Source organism: Tursiops truncatus, chromosome 17 (genome assembly GCF_011762595.2).
Source record: "Tursiops truncatus isolate mTurTru1 chromosome 17, mTurTru1.mat.Y, whole genome shotgun sequence".
NCBI lineage: Eukaryota > Metazoa > Chordata > Mammalia > Artiodactyla > Delphinidae > Tursiops > Tursiops truncatus.
The window spans coordinates 61,355,896-61,375,174 of record NC_047050.1 but is presented as its reverse complement, the minus strand read 5'-3'; the positions used below and the strand labels follow the sequence as shown (position 1 = coordinate 61,375,174).

The 19,279-nt window shown below is 36.3% G+C and overlaps 2 long non-coding RNA genes across 2 annotated transcripts; both read left to right on the top strand.

Moving 5' to 3' along the window:
• The first annotated feature begins 9,278 nt into the window (after positions 1 to 9,278).
• Positions 9,279 to 12,785, top strand: LOC141276867 (uncharacterized). The gene is made up of 3 exons (XR_012327117.1): positions 9,279 to 9,374; positions 12,176 to 12,267; positions 12,431 to 12,785. It is a non-coding gene; the product is annotated as an uncharacterized lncRNA (long non-coding RNA).
• A 330-nt stretch (positions 12,786 to 13,115) lies between these two features.
• Positions 13,116 to 18,728, top strand: LOC141276933 (uncharacterized). Its single transcript, XR_012327330.1, has 2 exons — positions 13,116 to 17,123; positions 18,479 to 18,728. It is a non-coding gene; the product is annotated as an uncharacterized lncRNA (long non-coding RNA).
• The last annotated feature ends 551 nt before the right edge of the window (positions 18,729 to 19,279 follow it).

The following is a 19,279-nucleotide window of genomic DNA, read 5'->3' as shown; positions in this document are numbered from 1 at the left end:
GCTTTACACTAGAATCAGAAAGCTTAGCCTTGCCCTGGGCTGAGCCCCAGAATCAACATGAAGCCTTAAATGACTCATTTTTTTTCAAGGATTCAATTTCCTCATTTCTTAAAGTTAATGGAAAATATGCCCAACTTGAGCTACAGTATAAAACTTGCTATGATGTAGGCACCTAGTATTCCAAAGAGATTGAGTAATTATTCCTCTTCCTGATTTAAATGTATTTGATCATCTAGTTCCACTCTGTAGGGAACGTAATGGTATGTATATAAACTTGCTCACGACTAAGCAAGACCAAATTAAGAAGCTTTTGCTGGTTGCTTTCTCAGAAGGGAAGGGCAGAACCATTTTTCGTGGAATGATGCCTGGCACTGGAGGACCAGAGCCCATCTTCTGTTATGGCTCATGCCACACTCTGTCCAACCCATCACTATCTTTTATCAACCTAAGGGACCTCCTTACATACACAGAGGCCTCTCTAAGTACCCATTAAAGAAGCCAGACTGTCGCACTGCATCACATCATTCTTTTTAAACTTTCTGCTTGGAACTTATCACTGTGTGACATTTTTTCTTGTTTATTCACAAAATATTTCATTCTTCCTTTAAAATATAAGCTTAAGGAAATCAGGAACCTTGTCAGCCTGGTTTATTGTTGACTCAAGAGTGCCTTAGAATAGTGTTTGGCATTTAGCAAAAACTCAATTCAGGTATGGTGACTGTTAATCGTTCTTTAAGAACATAGCTAAATATAGCTAAAATCTAACCACTTCACACAAAACCTTGCCATCATCTTGAATTACTAGGATGTAATTGAGATAACTCATCAATGCAGTAACAGTGGTTGTCACCATCACTCTACTCCAGTGACTACTTCTGTTTCCGTATCTGTGACCTAAGCGTCACTCTTAGTCTACATTTAAATATGCGAATGCCTAGATTACTTTTTCTAACCTATTTATCTTTTCTTCCATTTCTCTTACTTCCTTAGTACCACTCATGTCCTTTGCACCCCACTTTTCTTCCATTCTATGGATACACACTTCCTGTCTTCACTCCCTTCTCCACAGTCCATGACTTCAATCACAAAGTTCTTCTCTTGGTCCTCTTATCTTTCCACTCTTCTTTTCTGGACAATGGAATCACTCATAGCTCTAAATATTATCTTAGCATAGTGAATTCCCAATTTTTTTTATTTTGCAACTTTTTGTTCATTTCTTCACCAGACAATTTATATGCCTCCATTAGAACATGATGACTCCCTAAAGAGAAAAAAATGGATGAATAAAATAAGCAATGAATCCCAAATTTATGTAAGTAATCCTAACGTCTTTCCAGAGTATTGCCAATTAATAATTAGACATTCAAGACTGTAGCTAAAATAGGAGTATTTTAAGAAATAGCCTGTATTTCATTTTTAGTTCTTTTATCCTAGGGCTTGATGGAGATAGTAAATTATGATCCTATTCCCCATCGAAGCTCAAAAATATTGAGAAACACAGAGGTCAAGCAGATGGAGTATGGTAACAGTAGCTTGTCTAATATTATAGCCAAATTTAAATATATACCCACCCACACGAATTCCTTCCTAGAAGTCTACTCTCATAAACATATGTCATGGAAGGTCAGAGATGAGCTGGGGCTTCTTATAAGAATTTGAATACCAAAGGGAAAAGGGAATTCAGTCATGCATGCTCAGTACCTTTTATAAACTTCACTAATCAAATAATTCATCTCCTTTTCCATGGAAAAATGTAAATAAGGAGACCAGAACATTGCAATAATAGATGTTCCCTCACTATGAAAACATATTGCAAGGGTGAGGAAATTATCCACCAAAGTCCCTCATCCAAAAATGTTATTTGATCAACTTTTATTGTTATAATAATTCATTTCTAAATCTGTGACACAGCAGCAAGGATAATTTTTCTCTAGCATCACTTTTACTTGCATTATTCTGTTGCTCATATTTCTATCTTCCACTTAAAACCTGCTTGTCCAGCATTCATCAGGTGCTCTTTCCTAGCCCTTTCTCTCCTCCAACCTTATTTCGCATTACTTCCTGTTGTGTTCCCTCAGCCACTGCAGAGAATATCTGCTATCATTTCCCCTTGGAAGATCTCTACTCAAATTTCACATGGCTTTGCTTTGTAATGCTCTTCCCTAAACTTAATCACAGTTGCCAAGAAAAGCCTTCTTGCTTTCTATTACTTTTCCAAACAGTACTCAAAACTTTGCCTGTTTCTGAAACGTATCTATTTTACTTATATATACATATATACACATATATATATTTGTATTTATATGTTTAATTTTCTCCTATTAATTTCATAATATATATTTTATTTTCTCTTGTGAATTTCACTCTTCTTTATAGCCTCTTATGAATTCATATTACACCAACCACATTTACAGCTCTATGGTCTCTCACATGTCTTCTTGATCCTATTGTCATTTCCTCACCAAAGAAGATTATATCCCATTTGTGTTTATCCTGCTCCCTGTTCTCTAGCATATATATATATATATATATATATATATTTTTTTTTTTTTGGTACGCGGGCCTCTCACTGCTGTGGCCTCTCCCGCTGTGGAGCACAGGCTCCGGATGCGCAGGCTCAGCGGCCATGTCTCACGGGCCCAGCCGCTCCTCAGCATGTGGGATCTTCCCAGACTGGGGCACGAACCTGTGTCCCCTGCATCGGCAGGCAGACTCTCAACCACTGCGCCACAAGCCCTCCTTTAGCATATTTAATCCAGCCTTCTTCCTTCTTCTTATTTGTGATTGCTCAGGGTCTCATCCTGTCTGGTCATCAGTCTCTCCATTTCTTCTCTGTTTTCCTCCTCTGTTTTGACTAGGACAACTTGAATTCCTCTTCCTGAAAAAAGATTATTATGTAAATCAGCTTTTGGCCAAAAGAAACACCAAGTTCTATGGTGGCAGGTTATGTCTATTTTATTCCCCACTACATAACCACCCTAACTTTATTGTCCTAAACATAAATGCTCAAAAAATATTTATTAAATGAATGAATGAATGAATGACCCTCAGAGTTCATTATCAAATCATTTTCACAGTGAAAATGATGGTAACACAGAAATCCTGATGGTGACACTTACATTTGTACCCACTTCTCCATACTTACCTCCTACTCATCACATGCTCTTTAATCTCATACTTCTTATAACAAGATACCTGTGTTTCTGTCATTTGTTCTGTCAGTTTTTGCTTCATGTATTTGGAAGCTCTGTTATTAGGTGCTATAGCTTCCTGATGTATTGATCTTTTATATCATTATGAATTTTCTCTTTTTATCTCTAAATAAATAAGCCTGTCTTGAAGGCTGTATAATTTAACATCAATATAGCCACTCTAGCCTTCTGATATTTTCGTTTGCATTTTCTCATTCTTTTACCTTCACACTCTTTGTCTCTTTGTACTTAAAGTGAATTTTTAAAAGTATATATAGTTTTGTCTCCTTTTACATTTATTTTGGCAGCCTTTGCTTTTGATCTATTTTGATCTATTTAAATTTAAAGTAATTCCTTTAATTGGGGGATTTAGGTCTGCCACTTACTACATTGCTACTATCTGTGTAATAAGTTTCTTTCCTTTGTTCTTCCTTTACTTCCTGTTTGGTATTGGAAAAAAATTTGTGTGGAACAATTTTTTGGATTCTATTTCATTTCCTTTATTGCTTTATAGGTTTGTCTCTTTGAATTATTTTTAAAGCTTGCTCTAGGAATTATAATATATTTAAATTATCAAAACCTAATTAGATTTAATATTGCATTACTACAGGTGTTAATTAGGAGCCCTGCAAAGTAGAGTTCCATTTACCCCACTATCTTTCATGTTATTATATTCATATATGTTACATTATGTATAAAATAAACCAACCAAAATTGTGTTATATGTTTTGCTTTATGCAGTTACAAATTAAAAGAAGGAAACTATTCATGAATATATATTCATAGATATACAGGTACAGATATAGATCTAGAAATAATTATACTGGGTATAGAATTCTAGGTTGACAGTCTTTTTTTTAGCACTTTGAATATTCCACTGGGTTTTTTTTTTGCTATTTATTTTTTCTGATAATCATTTTCTCTTGTTTTTTCAAGATTGTTCAACTAAATTTGGCTTCAGTAAATTGACAGCGATGTAAAAATTGATACATATATGTGTGTGAATATATATTCTTCTATTTTCACAAAGTGAATTATGAGCAACAGTCTTCAATATCAAATATTTTATTTGTTTCACAATGAAGTTTCATTTCACAGGCTAGAGATCCCTTTCTTTATTAAAAGTCAAGAATTTTTTTTTTCTTTAAAAACCATTCAAACAACCCCGCATGTCTAGATAACACCAAAGTAACCAGATGTTTGACCAACATTTAAAAAAATTTACTCCTGATTTGAATGTTTTCAGTTGAACTGAACCAAACCAACTGAGCTCCTAAAATGTGCCATGTACTGAGTGAGGGACTTTCTTTCCTATGTGAATTTACCATGTAACTCTTAATAATAATTCTGCCCAATGGGCCATTATTATCCCAGTTTTTACTACAGAAGAAATGGACACTGAATATGATAAAATGTTTTACCCAAAGATGCATAACTAATAAATGGCAGAGTTGGGATTCAAACTCTGCCACACTCTGGCATGCTGACTTTCTGCAAACAGCTTCCACTTTGCACATTCAAAGTGCACTGTGTCATCTTTAGATTTCTCTGTCAAGTCTAACTGGTAAAACTTTCCTGATGCAATATGACAACATGTTTCTGGTGTTGTCAATTTTTTTCACATGTGACCATTTAATGTTTAAGTTACTCATGTGTATGGGGGTCTTTCTCATTCTCCAGGGTTTCCTTCATTCTAATTAAGCATAACCTTAGACCTAGCATGTTTCCAATTCATCGAATCTCTGTTTTTGATGTTTGTGGAAAGAACATTTGATATTATTAGTTTCATTTCCACTCATCTACCCAATCACCACAATAAAGAACAGACGTGAAGTGAAGCAGGCCATGCTCTATAACATGACATTGGTCTGGGTCTAATAGAGTATTTTTCTAGAGCCCTTTGGTAGTTAATATAATGGGATAATTATACTCCACAATTCTCAGATTCAAAACAAATCACATTATTTTGCTTTATCAAAACAAATCTCTCTCAAGGTTGGCAGGACATTGTATTTCGTCCATTCATTGGAGACCCAAACTCTCACTATGATTCTGATTCATAGCAAACACATGTATGCTGGAGATTATGCAATGCAGAACATTTTGGGAGAAAGGGCTCTATGGTTGTCTATCCATTCTGCTGACACAGAAATGGTATTGTCAAAGTTTTGGTGGCCTGCCTGCGGATTGGTGTTCCATTTCTATGCTGCCCACAGACACCACTTTGTCCATACCAGCTGGCTACTACCACTTTCCTTGAAGTTCCCAAAGCCCAATTTCTAACTGTTTGGTACCCAGGTATCCTTGCACCACATAATCCATGTTAATGTCACCTTTGTGGCCACACATCTTTGTTATTCAGGGAATGTGCCACTCCTATCTCCTCCAAGTTATGTGAATCAGCACAGATCCATGGCCCAGACATTTTCCTCTCGATAATATGGTTCACAACTTCTAAGAGCCTCGGCATTCACATATTGTACCAAGTTCTGTTACTTCACCTCTGGGCCAAGGAATCTCACACTCCAGAGAGTAAGAGTCTTACTATTCTTATAAGGAAATTGCAGTGAGCTATCAAATCTCCGACAGCAATAAAAACAAGGTGGACATGTATTTCTTTATAAATCATAATCCTGCATCTGTAAATCTTTAAATTTGAAAAATAAATATTTAGGATAAATTAATGGTAATAGCCAGCTTTTATTGAACACTTACCAGCGCCAAACATCGTTCTAAAAATCTTTAGATCTAGTAGCTGGTTACACAACCAGATTATGTAAGAAGAAGGTTCTGTGCTTTCTTTTACAGATGTTAAAATGAGGCTTGTAATTTAGGGGCTCAAGGGGCTACCTGGAACTTGGGTGTGCAGGGGCTAGTCTGATGCTGGGGCAGCCTGGGAATCTTGGTCTGTAGGAGCAAGCTTCAAGGCTGGGACCACAGGGGTTTGGCCTGGTGATAGAGTTGGCTGAGGGCCTGTGTCCGTAGGAACTAACTGAAGTCTAGGTCAATGAGACCATCCTGGTACTGGGGTAGGCAAGAAACCTGGGGCTGTAGGAGCAGCCTGGTGCTAGGGTTGGTTGAAGGTCTGCATCCATGGTAATTGGCCTAATGTAGGGCTGGGTGGGAGTCTGGTTCTCAGGTCTAGAGGTGATTTAAAGTGTAATGAGAGTATGTTTGTAGGCTATATGCAAATAATACACCATTCTATATGAGGACTTGAGCATCCTCAGATTTTGGTATCTGTAGGGGTCCTGGAGCTAATCCCCCTCAGATACCAAGGGATGACTACTTAAACCTTCTTACTTGGGTCATATGATCTCGGGTCTCTAAACCATGACACAGGGGTTCAGGCTATGTCCACTCCTTCCATTTCACTTAACTAATGCCAACATTTTCCCCAGTGCCTTGCCAACAGGTCCCTATATAATTTAGAGTGCCTTCTACTGTGGTTATTTGATATATTGTGAGATTTCATACCATAATTTTTATTACATTGTACTTTTAATTTAAAGTGTGTATTAGTTTGATGTAGTGCCACTTGTCAATTTTTGCTTTTGTTGCCTGTGCTTTTGGTGTCTTATCCAAAAAGTCATTACCAACTTCAATGTCCTACACTTTTTCCTTTATGCTTTTTTCTGGGGATTTTATAGATTTAAGTCTTTGATCCATGTTGAGGGTTTTTTTGTGTGTAAGGTGTAAGGTAAGTGTTCAACTTCATTCTTTTGCATGTTTAGTATATTTTTTTTCTGTTTCTGCAAAGAATTCCTTTGGAATTATGATATGGATTGTGTTGAATCTGTAGATAACTTCGGGTGCCATGAACATTTTAACAATATCAAACTTAAAAACTTCTGTACATAGAGGGAAAAAACAACCTGTGGAAGGGAGAAAATATTTATAAGAAGTCATGTATCTGATAAGGGGTTAATATCTAAGATACACAAGGAACTCATAAAACTCAATAGCAAAAAAAACCAAAAAAACCTAGTTATAAAATGAGCAAAGCACTTGAATAGACAGCTCTCCAAAGGAGATATCCAAATGACCAACACATATATGAAAAAAGTTTCAACTTTACTAATCATAAGAGAAATGAAAGTCAAAGATACAATGAGATATCACCTCACACCCATTAGGATGGTCACTTTCAAAAAAAAAAAAACAGAAAATAACAAATGTTGGCAAGGATGTGGAAAAATTGGAACTTTTGTGCCCTGTTGGTGAGAATATGAAGTAGTGTAACTTTTTTGGAAAGCAACATGGTGGTTTCTCAAAAAATTAAAAATATAATTACCCTATGATCCAACAATCCTGCCTCTAGTATGTATTCAAATGAATTTAAAGTAGGATCTTGAAGAGATATTTGTACACCCAAGTTCACTGCAGCATTGTTTACAATAGCCAAGAGGTGGCAGCGACCCAAATGTCCATCGACAGACAGATGGATAAAAAAAATGTGCTATATATGTACAATGATATATTATGCAGCCTTAAAAAAGAAAGAAATCTTGTCACATGCTACAACATGGTGAGGACGTTATGCCAAGCACAATAAGCCAGTCACAAAAGAACAAATACTATATGAGTCCATGCATACAAAGTATCTAAAGTTGTCAAAATCATAGAAACAAAGTAGAAAGGCGATTGCTAAGAGGTGGGGGGAGGGGAAATTAGTGCTTAGTGGTTATAGAGTTCAGTTTTACAAGACGAAAAAGTTATAGAGATCTGTTTCACAATGAGAATATATTTAACACTACTGAACTGTATGCTTAAAAATGGTATATTTAATGTTATGTGGTTTGTTACCACCAAAAAAGTGATTAAACACCTTTCTATGTTCTGGTGGGGAAAATGGTCTCTGTAATCAGGAATTCAAAGGCCATAGTTCTGGCTTTTGTTATAAATTGTATTCCCCAGAAATACATCTCAGTGGAAACACAGAGTGGCTTAACACTTGTTCTGAGCCCCTGGTGTTATCTGAAGGTACAATTACATGGGCATTTAACAACAAGGAGTCAGAGTTCTCTCAAGTCATCTGGAATTGAAAATAAATTGAAGTATATGACAAGATTTTTTCAAATGTCTCCAAAATATTTATTGAAGTATCGATTACGCACTGTCAAACGTACTAACGTTTCAAGTTTCAAAATGCAATGTTATTTTCACACATTGCAAATAGTTTGCAAAGGTAAGGCACTTGCTAATTTACAAAGCTTTTCCACACATGTTCTCATTCAGTCATCACGCCTACCTTATTAGATAGACAAGGAATGTATTATAATCCCCTTTTCATAGATAAAAATAATGAAGCTGAAACTCATAAAGAGGTAGTGGGTTCCCAAGGTCCTACACCTCATCAATGGCAGAGCTATTACTCTACCTATGGTTTTCTGGTCCAAGTGACACATTCTTTTTCATTATCCCATATATGTCACTGATGCTCCTATCTGTCATCTTTCAGGAGGTAGGAACTTAAGGGGCTAATTGAAGAACTGTCAGTAATGCTAGTATGTAGGAACCAGAAAAGGTGGGAAGCTGTGTGGTCAAGTTCAGTTTGATTGCCTGAACGTTCCCTTAAGTTACTAAACACACAGCTATTTTTTATTTGAGCCACAGGGAAGTCTGTGCTCTAAGGTAAGTTCTTCAGCATGATTTATTGAATACAGGGATTAACTAAAAAACATCTGACAAGATCAATCTAATGTAAATATTAAAATGTATTACAAATTGGATTTTATGCAGACAGGCTTTGACAAATATCCCTGTGATGGGTTTTAGGACATGAGGGGACTGTGCATTTCATCACTTACACAGTCAGTCCTCCAAGTCCCTTAAAACAAAGCTGTGTGAAACATACAAGTACATTTTGTCCTGGTAGCCACTGGAATTTGCTCACACATTAAAGCCTTTTTGAGAATGCTGAGTTCAGTTCTTAAAGGTTCTTGGCATTCATGTTCCTACCCTCATAAGACAGTACTTCAATTCTTTTTTCCATTTGGAACTCTTCTTCTTATTTCTCTTACATATCGTTATTTCATCAGATGTATGTACTCAATGTGATTCCAATTTTGTTTTGTTTGTTGGACCAGTGAACCTGGGTAACCCAAGGCACATGGCCAAGCATCTGGTAACAATAAAATCAACATTACAGTAGAAGAACATCAAGAATCCTGTAACCATAAGGTAATATGGAGTATATTTGGTAGCTATGAAGATTACATAATAGTGTTTTTTTCTATGATAGTTGTGTTCTCTGAATTGACAGAAATATGTCAAAGACCACTGGTAGTGTACTTGCAATGCATTAGGCCAAGAGAAAACAGCACTTGTCCTTTGCATCTTGTCCAGATTTTTGCTTTGATTTATCATTTCTTCTGAGATCCTTAACATCACAGAACCCTAAAACCTGCAAATAAAATATACCCAGTAGGTCACAAGTTTAAAAGAGAAGGGCAGGAATTCCCTGGTGGGAGCGGTTAGGATTCAGTGCTTTCACTGCCAAGGGCACGGGTTCAGTCCCTGGTCGGGGAACTAAGATCCCACAAGCCACGTGGTGTGACCTAAATAAATAAATAAATTAATTAATTAAATGAAAGAGAAGGGCAGACTGCCTTTATACAACACATCTTCTTGTATTCATCAGGTTTTATTCCACAGTTGGGGTCCTGGGTAGATGTGGAAGAGTCTATGAAAGCTTATTTCCCCTAGAGATTAATTTCATTTTTTTCTCCCTTCATTTTGGCACACTGTTTGGTCCCTAGAACCTATGATAGTTTTAAGTACTCAGTAGGTGCCAAGATATATTTGGTGAATGAATAAATACATGAATAACCTACTCTGTTTTCTCTCTTTACCCTATTGTAAACTATACTTTTCTTAACGTTTGTATTAACCTCTTATTTTTATTGTGTACTTTCCACGTATTAGCTATTTAAATAAACCCTTCATGTTCAGGTTTTATATAGTTATTAAATCAGAAGGAGAAGCTTACTATTCTCCTTTAGATTGCTTATACAAATTTCTAACTTGAGTTACCTTTGAAATTTTTCCCACCCCTTAATAACTTAAGAGTGCAAGGTTTATACTTAAGTTCACTTTTTCAATTTCTAGTTCCATACAACTTGTTTTCCTTAGCTTACAGTAAGCATTTTTAATAAGCACCTGTTAGGTACCAGAGACAAATACTTTTTACATTTGGAAACGTATAAACTAAAGCTTACAGTTTTAAGGTTTGCTGTTCTTAAAACCTTCCTTAAGAAAGTCAATTCATTTTCCTTTTTATACTGGGATGGTAATAAGCATAAATGAGACTTCAGAAAAACCACTTAACCAATCTTTGATTATATCTTCAGAAACAATGATTTAAAGCTTTATATCTCCAGTGTCCTTCCTGCCTTTCCATTAACAAGTTTTATGATCCAAAGGAAAGATATAAAATATTTCTGTTCAAGGAATGCTGGCCCAACATATAAGGAAAAGAGGAGATTTATATTCTCTTTGCATAATTCATGCAAAAATTGTTTTGGCTTGAATTTATTGGCCAAAATATTGTCTCCTGTGTTGTCATTTCCACGCAGCACATGAACACACATTTGGCCTCTCTGAACATTTCTGCTTCAGACAAACAGCAATAGAGAGGGTTACTCAAAAGGAAATCGTTAGCCCATTTCCTACTTAAAACACCCTACACATTGAATAACCACATTTATTCTCAACTCTTGGGCCTTGAAAAAGATACCTCATTTTTCCCATGAATTTTCACTATCTGGATCTCTTGACAGTTTCCTTACAATTGCTTGTGTCTCTGTTAAAAAAAAAAAAAAAAGGAAAATGACATTTGTTTTCTTTGGCAAAAACAGTAAGACCTGAAAACCATGTCCTGCCTCTAATTTGTCACTCTTTAAGTCTCCATTAAACTCTTAGGTTCTGTGGGCAGCAAAACTACTACAAGAAATCTTTTGATCTTTGTCATAGCCTCAACTAGAGAGAAGATGACTTCTCTCTGGGAGCTCATGACCACTTCTTTCAGACAGGACTCAAAGCACTAAGTGAAACTGAATGAGCTGCCTAGCATTTAGTACTAAATAAATTTGTACTAAATAAATTTTACAGTTTTTTTTTTTGTTGGTTAGATCTTTTCTGAACAAACGCTTTATCTGAAGAGGTGAATTTGCATTTCTTACTGCAGGTGTTATCAAGTTTTGGTATCACCCATCACATCTACAAAAGTACAGGGCATTCAATAAATGCTTCTCTATGTACTGTTTGGTTAGGCACACCCTCAATCACAGTAACAATTACAAAAATAATAATGGTAACAATATTACCTTAGGAGGATTTGCCACATGCCAGACAATGTTTTCCTAGGGATGTCATATAGATCATGAATGTATCTACTTTCTCACCAATTTTTATTTAGAAATAAGGTGACATTTCCTTTCATACCTAAATTTCAATAAATTCAAGCTCCAATCCTTTCTGATTCTACCAGGTCCCTCTTCTAGAGCAGTGTCTGAGATTTCCCCTCAAAAAACATGTATATGCACTCTACTATTTTATCCTATATTTCACTTGTCTCTCCAACTGGTCATTCTACTCCGAGCTGACTCTTGGAAAATCACCTAAAATCTTGTGCCTCCAGGTTAACTGCCGCTAGTTCAAGGCTGTAGTATTTAAAAATTCTTTGGGTAATAATGTTAAAGCATAAATAAATATATAACTATGTATATAAATATGTATACTACATATAACTATATGTAATTATACAGTCTGATGTATATATCAGACTATGAAACAAAGTCATTAATTAGTTGAACATTTTGCTACTATAAATAGATATACTTAAGAAATAAAAACCAAATCCACCCTCAGAGTACCTTCCAAAGCCCTGTTGCTTCACTGAGCTGAAGGCAAGCTAATTCCCAATAAGAAGCCTCAGTTTTCATGTCATGTCTTGTCATGTCTTTTATCCAACTTTCTCCTAGCGCCAGAGATGAGAGAACTTCTTTCCACGGGCTGGGGAACAACTCAGTTCTGTCCCCAAGATGAATGTATATGACAACATCTATTTACATAGGTGGGTGCTCTAGTGGATATTCACTCATTTGAAATTATCTCATCTATTTATTCACCAGATATAACAAATTCCTGTATCAGGCATTGTGCTAAGTGGTGGGTGCTAAGTGACAACAAACAACAACAAAATGAAACAAGAAGAAAACTGTTCTTTGTTTTTGCAGATCTTATCATCTGTTGGAGGAGACACCTTACATTATCTCAAAGACAGGCAAGTTTATCTTAAGTATGTGTGAGGTGTGAGAGTTTTGTTCTTGAAGCACTCTAACATTCTTTTCCAAATACTTTTTTCTACTATGAAGGAAAACTCAGTCCTGAGTTTGTCTCTTACACGCAAACACACACACACACCTCCCAAGAGCAAACAAACACAAATATTTGGTAATAAAGAAAATAAGATTTAGGAAAAAAATTGTAACTCGGCCTGGTTCTGCTTATGATAATGAACCGGATTATATTACTGAAGTGAATACTTAACAGTTTATTTTGATGCACCTCAGTTTAGATTACTTTGCTTGTTGAGGCCTTCCTCATAAATAAGGAATATATATTTACTTCATATTTTTACAATTAACTGTCTTATTCTTATGGGGTTTTTTTCATACCAAAATAGGCTTTGCTAAAGGCGACTTCAGCTACGGATAACAATTGTTATTACTATTTCTATTATTATCACTATTCTATTAAAATAACACTATTACTATTATTGTTGTTACTAATATTACAAATATGCTTTTTTAAGCTTCAAAGAAACTGAGCTTCTGCATACTTCTTTTCAAATAGTTTTCTCATGAATCCTCAAATCACCTTCAATTTAGTTATCAAATTTATTTTAATATGAAATTACAAATGTATAGACAGTGACTTATCCAGGGTAGCACAATTAAGTTGTGGTTGTGGATTTGTGATATTCACTCAGGTCTTTCTGAATCCATGGTTTTGCTTTTTTCCTCTGTGCTGTGAGGTAGGTGAGGACTTGTTTTCTTAGCAGACTGATGGTTTACTTTGCCCAGTACAACTTTCATCCGGTTCTACTTGCTAATAGGGTGGAAGAGAGATGGAGAATAGAAGAATAAGCAATCTTAACCAAGACAAATGACAAAGAAAAGTCTTTACAGTGACATAGAGGAAAAGCTACGAGAAATGTTATATAATGTTTGATTTTTGAATCTATTAATCCAGAGTAATTTTAGCAGACTGCTTAGTAATTCTCAAACATCTTTGTTAAATATTTCTCCTAATTTTCATTGTGAAAATGATACCTTCTATTCACTTACCAAATATAAAATGATGTTAAAACTATTTTATGAAAATTTTAAGGTAAGAGCTAATCCACTTCCAAAAATGTCAGATACACTTCTTTGGTAGATCAGACTCTCTGTCACTGCCTCCTGCTTCTAGCAGCCTGAAGGTTCACACATGGGGACTTAAGTGTTTTCATCCTCCACAACAATCTGCCCCCTCTCCAAAAGAAACACACTTGCACACATATACCTGCACACACACACACAACACTGAGCTATTATGTATAAAATACATATAAAGTAGAATCATGAATTCTACCCTATTATAATTGGAGGACAATCTGCCATTCTCATACAGAACCTAAAAGGTGGGCTGTCTATTAACCAGATAAGTAAAAGGTAGAAACTAAATATCTAATTCTAATATTTTAAGTCAACTACCGACTAATGGTATAAGTCCAGCAAAATGAGGTGCTTCTCTCTTAGTGTGTAATTTGGAAAGTTCTATTTAAAAATCAACAACAAACACTAAATCTGGGGGGACTTGTGCATGATTCAGCAAAACAATTTATAGAAGAATTACAAAATATTTACTGGTTGACTGAATTTAATGCTTTGTAAAATAACTTTAGATGTGTAGGCAAAGCCTCTGTAAACATTTTAAAGAATACGCGTATCCTTCTCTACTACAGTCCTACCATAGGCAAAAATATCATCAGTAGATTCAACTTTACTTGCTATCAAATAGCAAATATTTTTATTTAATCTATGTAATGTAATGCCTTTTTTATTTATCTAACATAATTTCTAAACATTTTGCATATTGTTATTGTTTTTATACCATTTTGGGGGGAGGCACGCCTATTATATACCCAACATAAATTAATTTCCTTTCTGAATTCAGTAGAAAATTTCTCTGTGTACTTATTGAAAGTTGTGCTATTGAAAACTGAATATGAGTCATAGTATTAAAATGTTCCAGTGAAACACTGACTACACTAACGCTTCCATTTTTATCATTTATAAAAACATGCCCCGGCTTCCCTGGTGGCGCAGTGGTTGAGAGTCCGCCTGCCAATGCAGGGGACGCGGGTTCGTGCCCTGGTCCGGGAGGGTCCCACGTGCCGCGGAGCGGCTGGGCCCATGAGCCATGGCCGCTGAGCCTGCGCGTCCGGAGCCTGTGCTCCGCAGCAGGAGAGGCCACAGCAGTGAGAGGCCCGTGTACCGCAAAAAACAAACAAACAAAAAAAAAAAACCATGCCCCAAGCTGGTAAATGGATTTGAAATATCAATTCAAAATACTGCTGAATCTGCTCAGCCTAGCCTCCTGGATCCCACATTTGTTCACTTCCATTTTTCGTTAATTTCCCCCCATACGTAGCTTCTAATATCTCCTTTAAGGCCTTGTAAATTTTTTTCCTTTAAAAAGTCATTTTGGTAAGAATGCTTAATGTGAGATCTACCCTCTCAACAGATTTTTAAGTGTACAATATAGTATTATCTCTAGACATGTCAGTGGAATATAATTCAATCTTAAAAAAGAAGAAAATCCAACAATATGCAGCAACATGTGTGAACCTTGAGAACATTATGGTAAGTGAAATAAGCCAATCACAGAAGGACAACTAATGCATGATTACAGTTATGTGAGGTATCGAAAACAGTCAAACTAATAGAAGCTAAGCATAGAATAGTGGTTTCCAGGGGCTGGGGGAGGGGGAAATTCTGGAATTGCTAAGCCCTTGTTATTTTGAGAACATGTTTCAACATCCTTCTCCATATTTGAATTCTTGACAGTCTCTTATGGATGCAATTTTGCTCTCGTCTTTTACCTTTAGGCACAGTAACTCTCCAGGTGAGGCCTTCTTAGAATGAGTTTTGAGCCTGGGTGATCTATTGGCAGGGTCTACCTGTCTGGGCCTCCACAAACAGGAAGAGGGGGGAGTTATAAATAGGGTTTTTTAATCTTGTCTATCCATAAACCTTCTTTTACTTCCTGATTCTTTTCCTTCTCACCCACACTCTGTATTCCTATAAAGGGAAGTCAACATTGTTGTATATCTCTAGGTCTGGAAACTAAGAGACTTTATAGTGCCTTTCCCGACTTCTTATTTTAAGATGATGAAAGAGGGAGCCAGGTAAATTGTGTTACTTGTGCAGAGTAACACAAACAGCTAGAGCTAAAGCCAAGACTTTGCCCCAAATTTCCTGGTTCCCCATTCCTCTTCTAAGCCATCTAACATTCTCTTTGGGTTCATTGTTCAAACTGATGTAATTGGAAAACAGTTAAAGTCTTCTATTAAGAGACCCAAATAATTGTTGATAGATTATAGTATCTAAGTTTTAAACTTTTAAGATGCATGTAGAAAATTTGCCTCAAAGAAGTTGTACATGTATACTACATGAAAGTGCTTCGTCAGTTTGGTAATGCTCTATAAATGTATAGGAGCTAATGTTTGTCCCCTCAGATTCCACTCCAGCTGTCCCCTTTGTGAAGCTAATTTGTGAAAGGCCTGTATAAGCTTCATGAAGGCAAGAGTTTTTTCCACGCTGTTCATTACTATAACCCCCAGAGCCTAGGCAGTTCCTGTCCCACAGGATATAGTAATTGCTCTATAAATATTTGTTGATTGCATAAGTGAATGGTCCAACGTTCCCCACAGTAATGTGAACTTCTTTGATTCTAGTAATTCAGCAGAAGAGAATAGCTGTTAAGATATCTGAACCCTCCCAAATCTCTAGCTAAGTTTTGTTTTTGTGTGCTCAGTATTCAGAATCCTATGACAAAGTAGTTTTATTTTCAGTCATCAGATACACACATATACATACACATACAACACACACATAGAAGATTGAAGAAATCTAGTAAGTACCCAGATATATATATATATATATATACATTTCCATTTTCAGAAAGGCAGAAAAAGTATGAGTACAATCAGACTAAAAAGATACATCTGGCTGCCATATAAAAAGGCACCATCTTGACAACTGTTAATTGAAAGTTGTGTAGGAATTTTCTCACAAAGACCATGAATCCTAGAAGTAATGCTGATAATCTTTCCAAAAGCTTAGAAGTTATCCTGTTATTAGTGTTCTAATCATGTAATTTTTTTTTTTTTTTTTTGGTGAAACTTCTATTTTGTAGTCATAAGTGAGAAGACCCAAGGGTTCTTTCTCAGTTTCAGGCAACTCTCCAAATAGTCGTTAAGGACTGAACAGTGATTTCTTAACATCAGCTTGGCAATTCCACTAAACCTTATCTATCCTAACTTTCCCCATCATAGAGTTTTGAAAGGGACTTTAGTAATTCCTGTGAGGGAAACATGCATTCAACTAGTCATTTCCCAATTTCTCCTTGTTAATAGCACTTCTTTGGGTTTGGAATGAAAAATGTGCCCAGGTCTACGTTTGCCTTTATAGCCCCTTTTTCAGCTAGACATGGCCGTGTTACATATTTCTGGTTACTGACAGGTCAGACAAAGTCTAATAAGATTTTATTTCTAAAAATTATATATTCCTACAGAGCAGCTGACACTTTGATTGTAGGCTGGTGAGGCCCTAAGCAGAAGACTCAACTAAACCATGTCAGGACTCCTGACCCACAGAAACTGTGAGATAATAAATGCATGTTGTTTTTAAAAATATATATATATAGATTCCTAATATAAGGAGCCAGCACAGCAGGCAATACCATTTGTCCTTCCTACTGCTACCTTGAATGTAGGAACAATGTCTGGAGCTATAGCTGCCATGTTATACCATGAGGTGAAAAGCAAACATCTAGGAATAGTGGAGTAGAAATCTGGAAGACTCTTGGATCTGTGAGGGTGTCATGGAGCCACTGGCCCTGAGTTCAGACTGTTCAGCTCCAGATTACTTCTTTTGTAAGAAAAATAAACCAATATTTGTTTAAGTTACTATTGGTTCATTTTCTATTATTTGCTGCCCAAAGTATTTTTGTTAAAGGTATTAATTCTAATGCCTTTATTTTGTAAGAGAAGAAAACTGAGGCTCAATGAGAACATGCAATTTGGCTAGAACTACAGATATTTTTGGTGAGATGCACATTGCAAGAGCCCCTGCCTCTTCGAGGATACCCACACCCTGTGGCCACTGAGTAAGATTAGAGTTCTGCTTCATCTGCCTGTTCAAGGCAAGAATAAGTGAAGGCAGCAAAATGCTCATCATGGAAAATGTCAGAATTGTTGATAAGGATCAGTGTTAGACTATAATAGTATATAATGTTTGTTGTATACAATAGTAATCTTTTTGATGGTTTTATGTAATATGTTGAATCAAAATTACTATCATCTGCAATAAAATATGTGTTCATTATTGGGTCAAAACATCTGGATGACAAGTCAAAAATTCCACCATTCATCAAGTTCTCCTTTATCCTCATCTCTAATTATCCAACCATCTGAATGCTTTGGCATCATGTAGATTCACTCAGGTTAAGCATTGAGTTAAGGAGGCAATTTTCTCCTGAATTTGAGCAACGTGCTTTTAGTAATTCAGACTTTCAATCTTTACTTTCCCTCATGCTTATTTTTGGTCTTAACAAAAGTTCCCAGAAGACTCTAGATTGACTGTACAACATCTATGCTTTGTTTCTGTCCTCAGTAATTAATTATGTTAATCAAATCAAAATTTACAACTTCTTGTATACCCCCTTACAGAGGAGGGTTTTTTTCTCACTTACTAGTGTTAAATCACAGTTCCAGGCATAGCTTTCCCTTTGTCACATTTCCATGCATATTACTCACAAACAAATAAATCCTCTTAGTAAAGCATCTGGCATCTTTATCTTCCTTGATGAAAATTCTGAGATTTCCAATTACACATATGGACCAGATGTGAAACCCGACTTAAATGAACAGGGAATTCAGTATGGTTTTGCAATTACGGGACATATACTGTATCTCTTTTATGCTGATATTTCCTTTATAATTCTCTTTTTTGCAGGACAGCTGCTGCAAGTGCCTGAGGGGCCCCTTTTGGCATGTTCTTTCTCTTTTTGTGCCTTTTCCACTTTCTTCAATCCAATGAAAAATCTAAAAATGGAGGCAAAGTGGAAATAGTACTCAAACTAGCACTCAGTCTACTTGTAGTCACTATAATCTTCTTAATCTAAATTTAGTGTATATTTTCCACATTCCTGTCTGTACTATCAGGTATTCCTGTGGAATAAAAATACGGAGCTATTTTTTATCAATGGGTGTGATGTAAAGAAGTAAAATTCTTTGGGGTGTGTGTGTGTGTGTGTGTGTGTGTTTCTGTGTCTGAGTGTGTGTGTCTGATTTCAAACTGGAAGGGATAATAACTCCAATGGGAGACACAAATTCTAAAATATATCACAAATTTATCCACCTCTTTTCACCTTAGTTTTTTAAGTCAAAGTAGAACTACTGCTTCTCCCATCAAAACTACTACAACAGGGCTTCCCTGGTGGCGCAGTGGTTGAGAGTCCGCCTGCCGATGCGGGGGACACGGGTTCGTGCCCCGGTCCGGGAGGATCCCACATACCGCGGAGCGGCTGGGCCCGTGAGCCATGGCCGCTGAGCCTGCGCGTCCGGAGCCTGTGCTCCGCAACGGGAGAGGCCACAGCAGTGAGAGGCCCGCGTACCGCAAATAAAAAAAGAAACTACTACAACAATCTCACATTTGTCTTCTTATATTCACTGTACCTATGTTCATCCATTGTTCCATGCAGCAGCCTAAGGAACTTTCAGTAATGCACATCATTGGTACCACTCCCATTCCTAA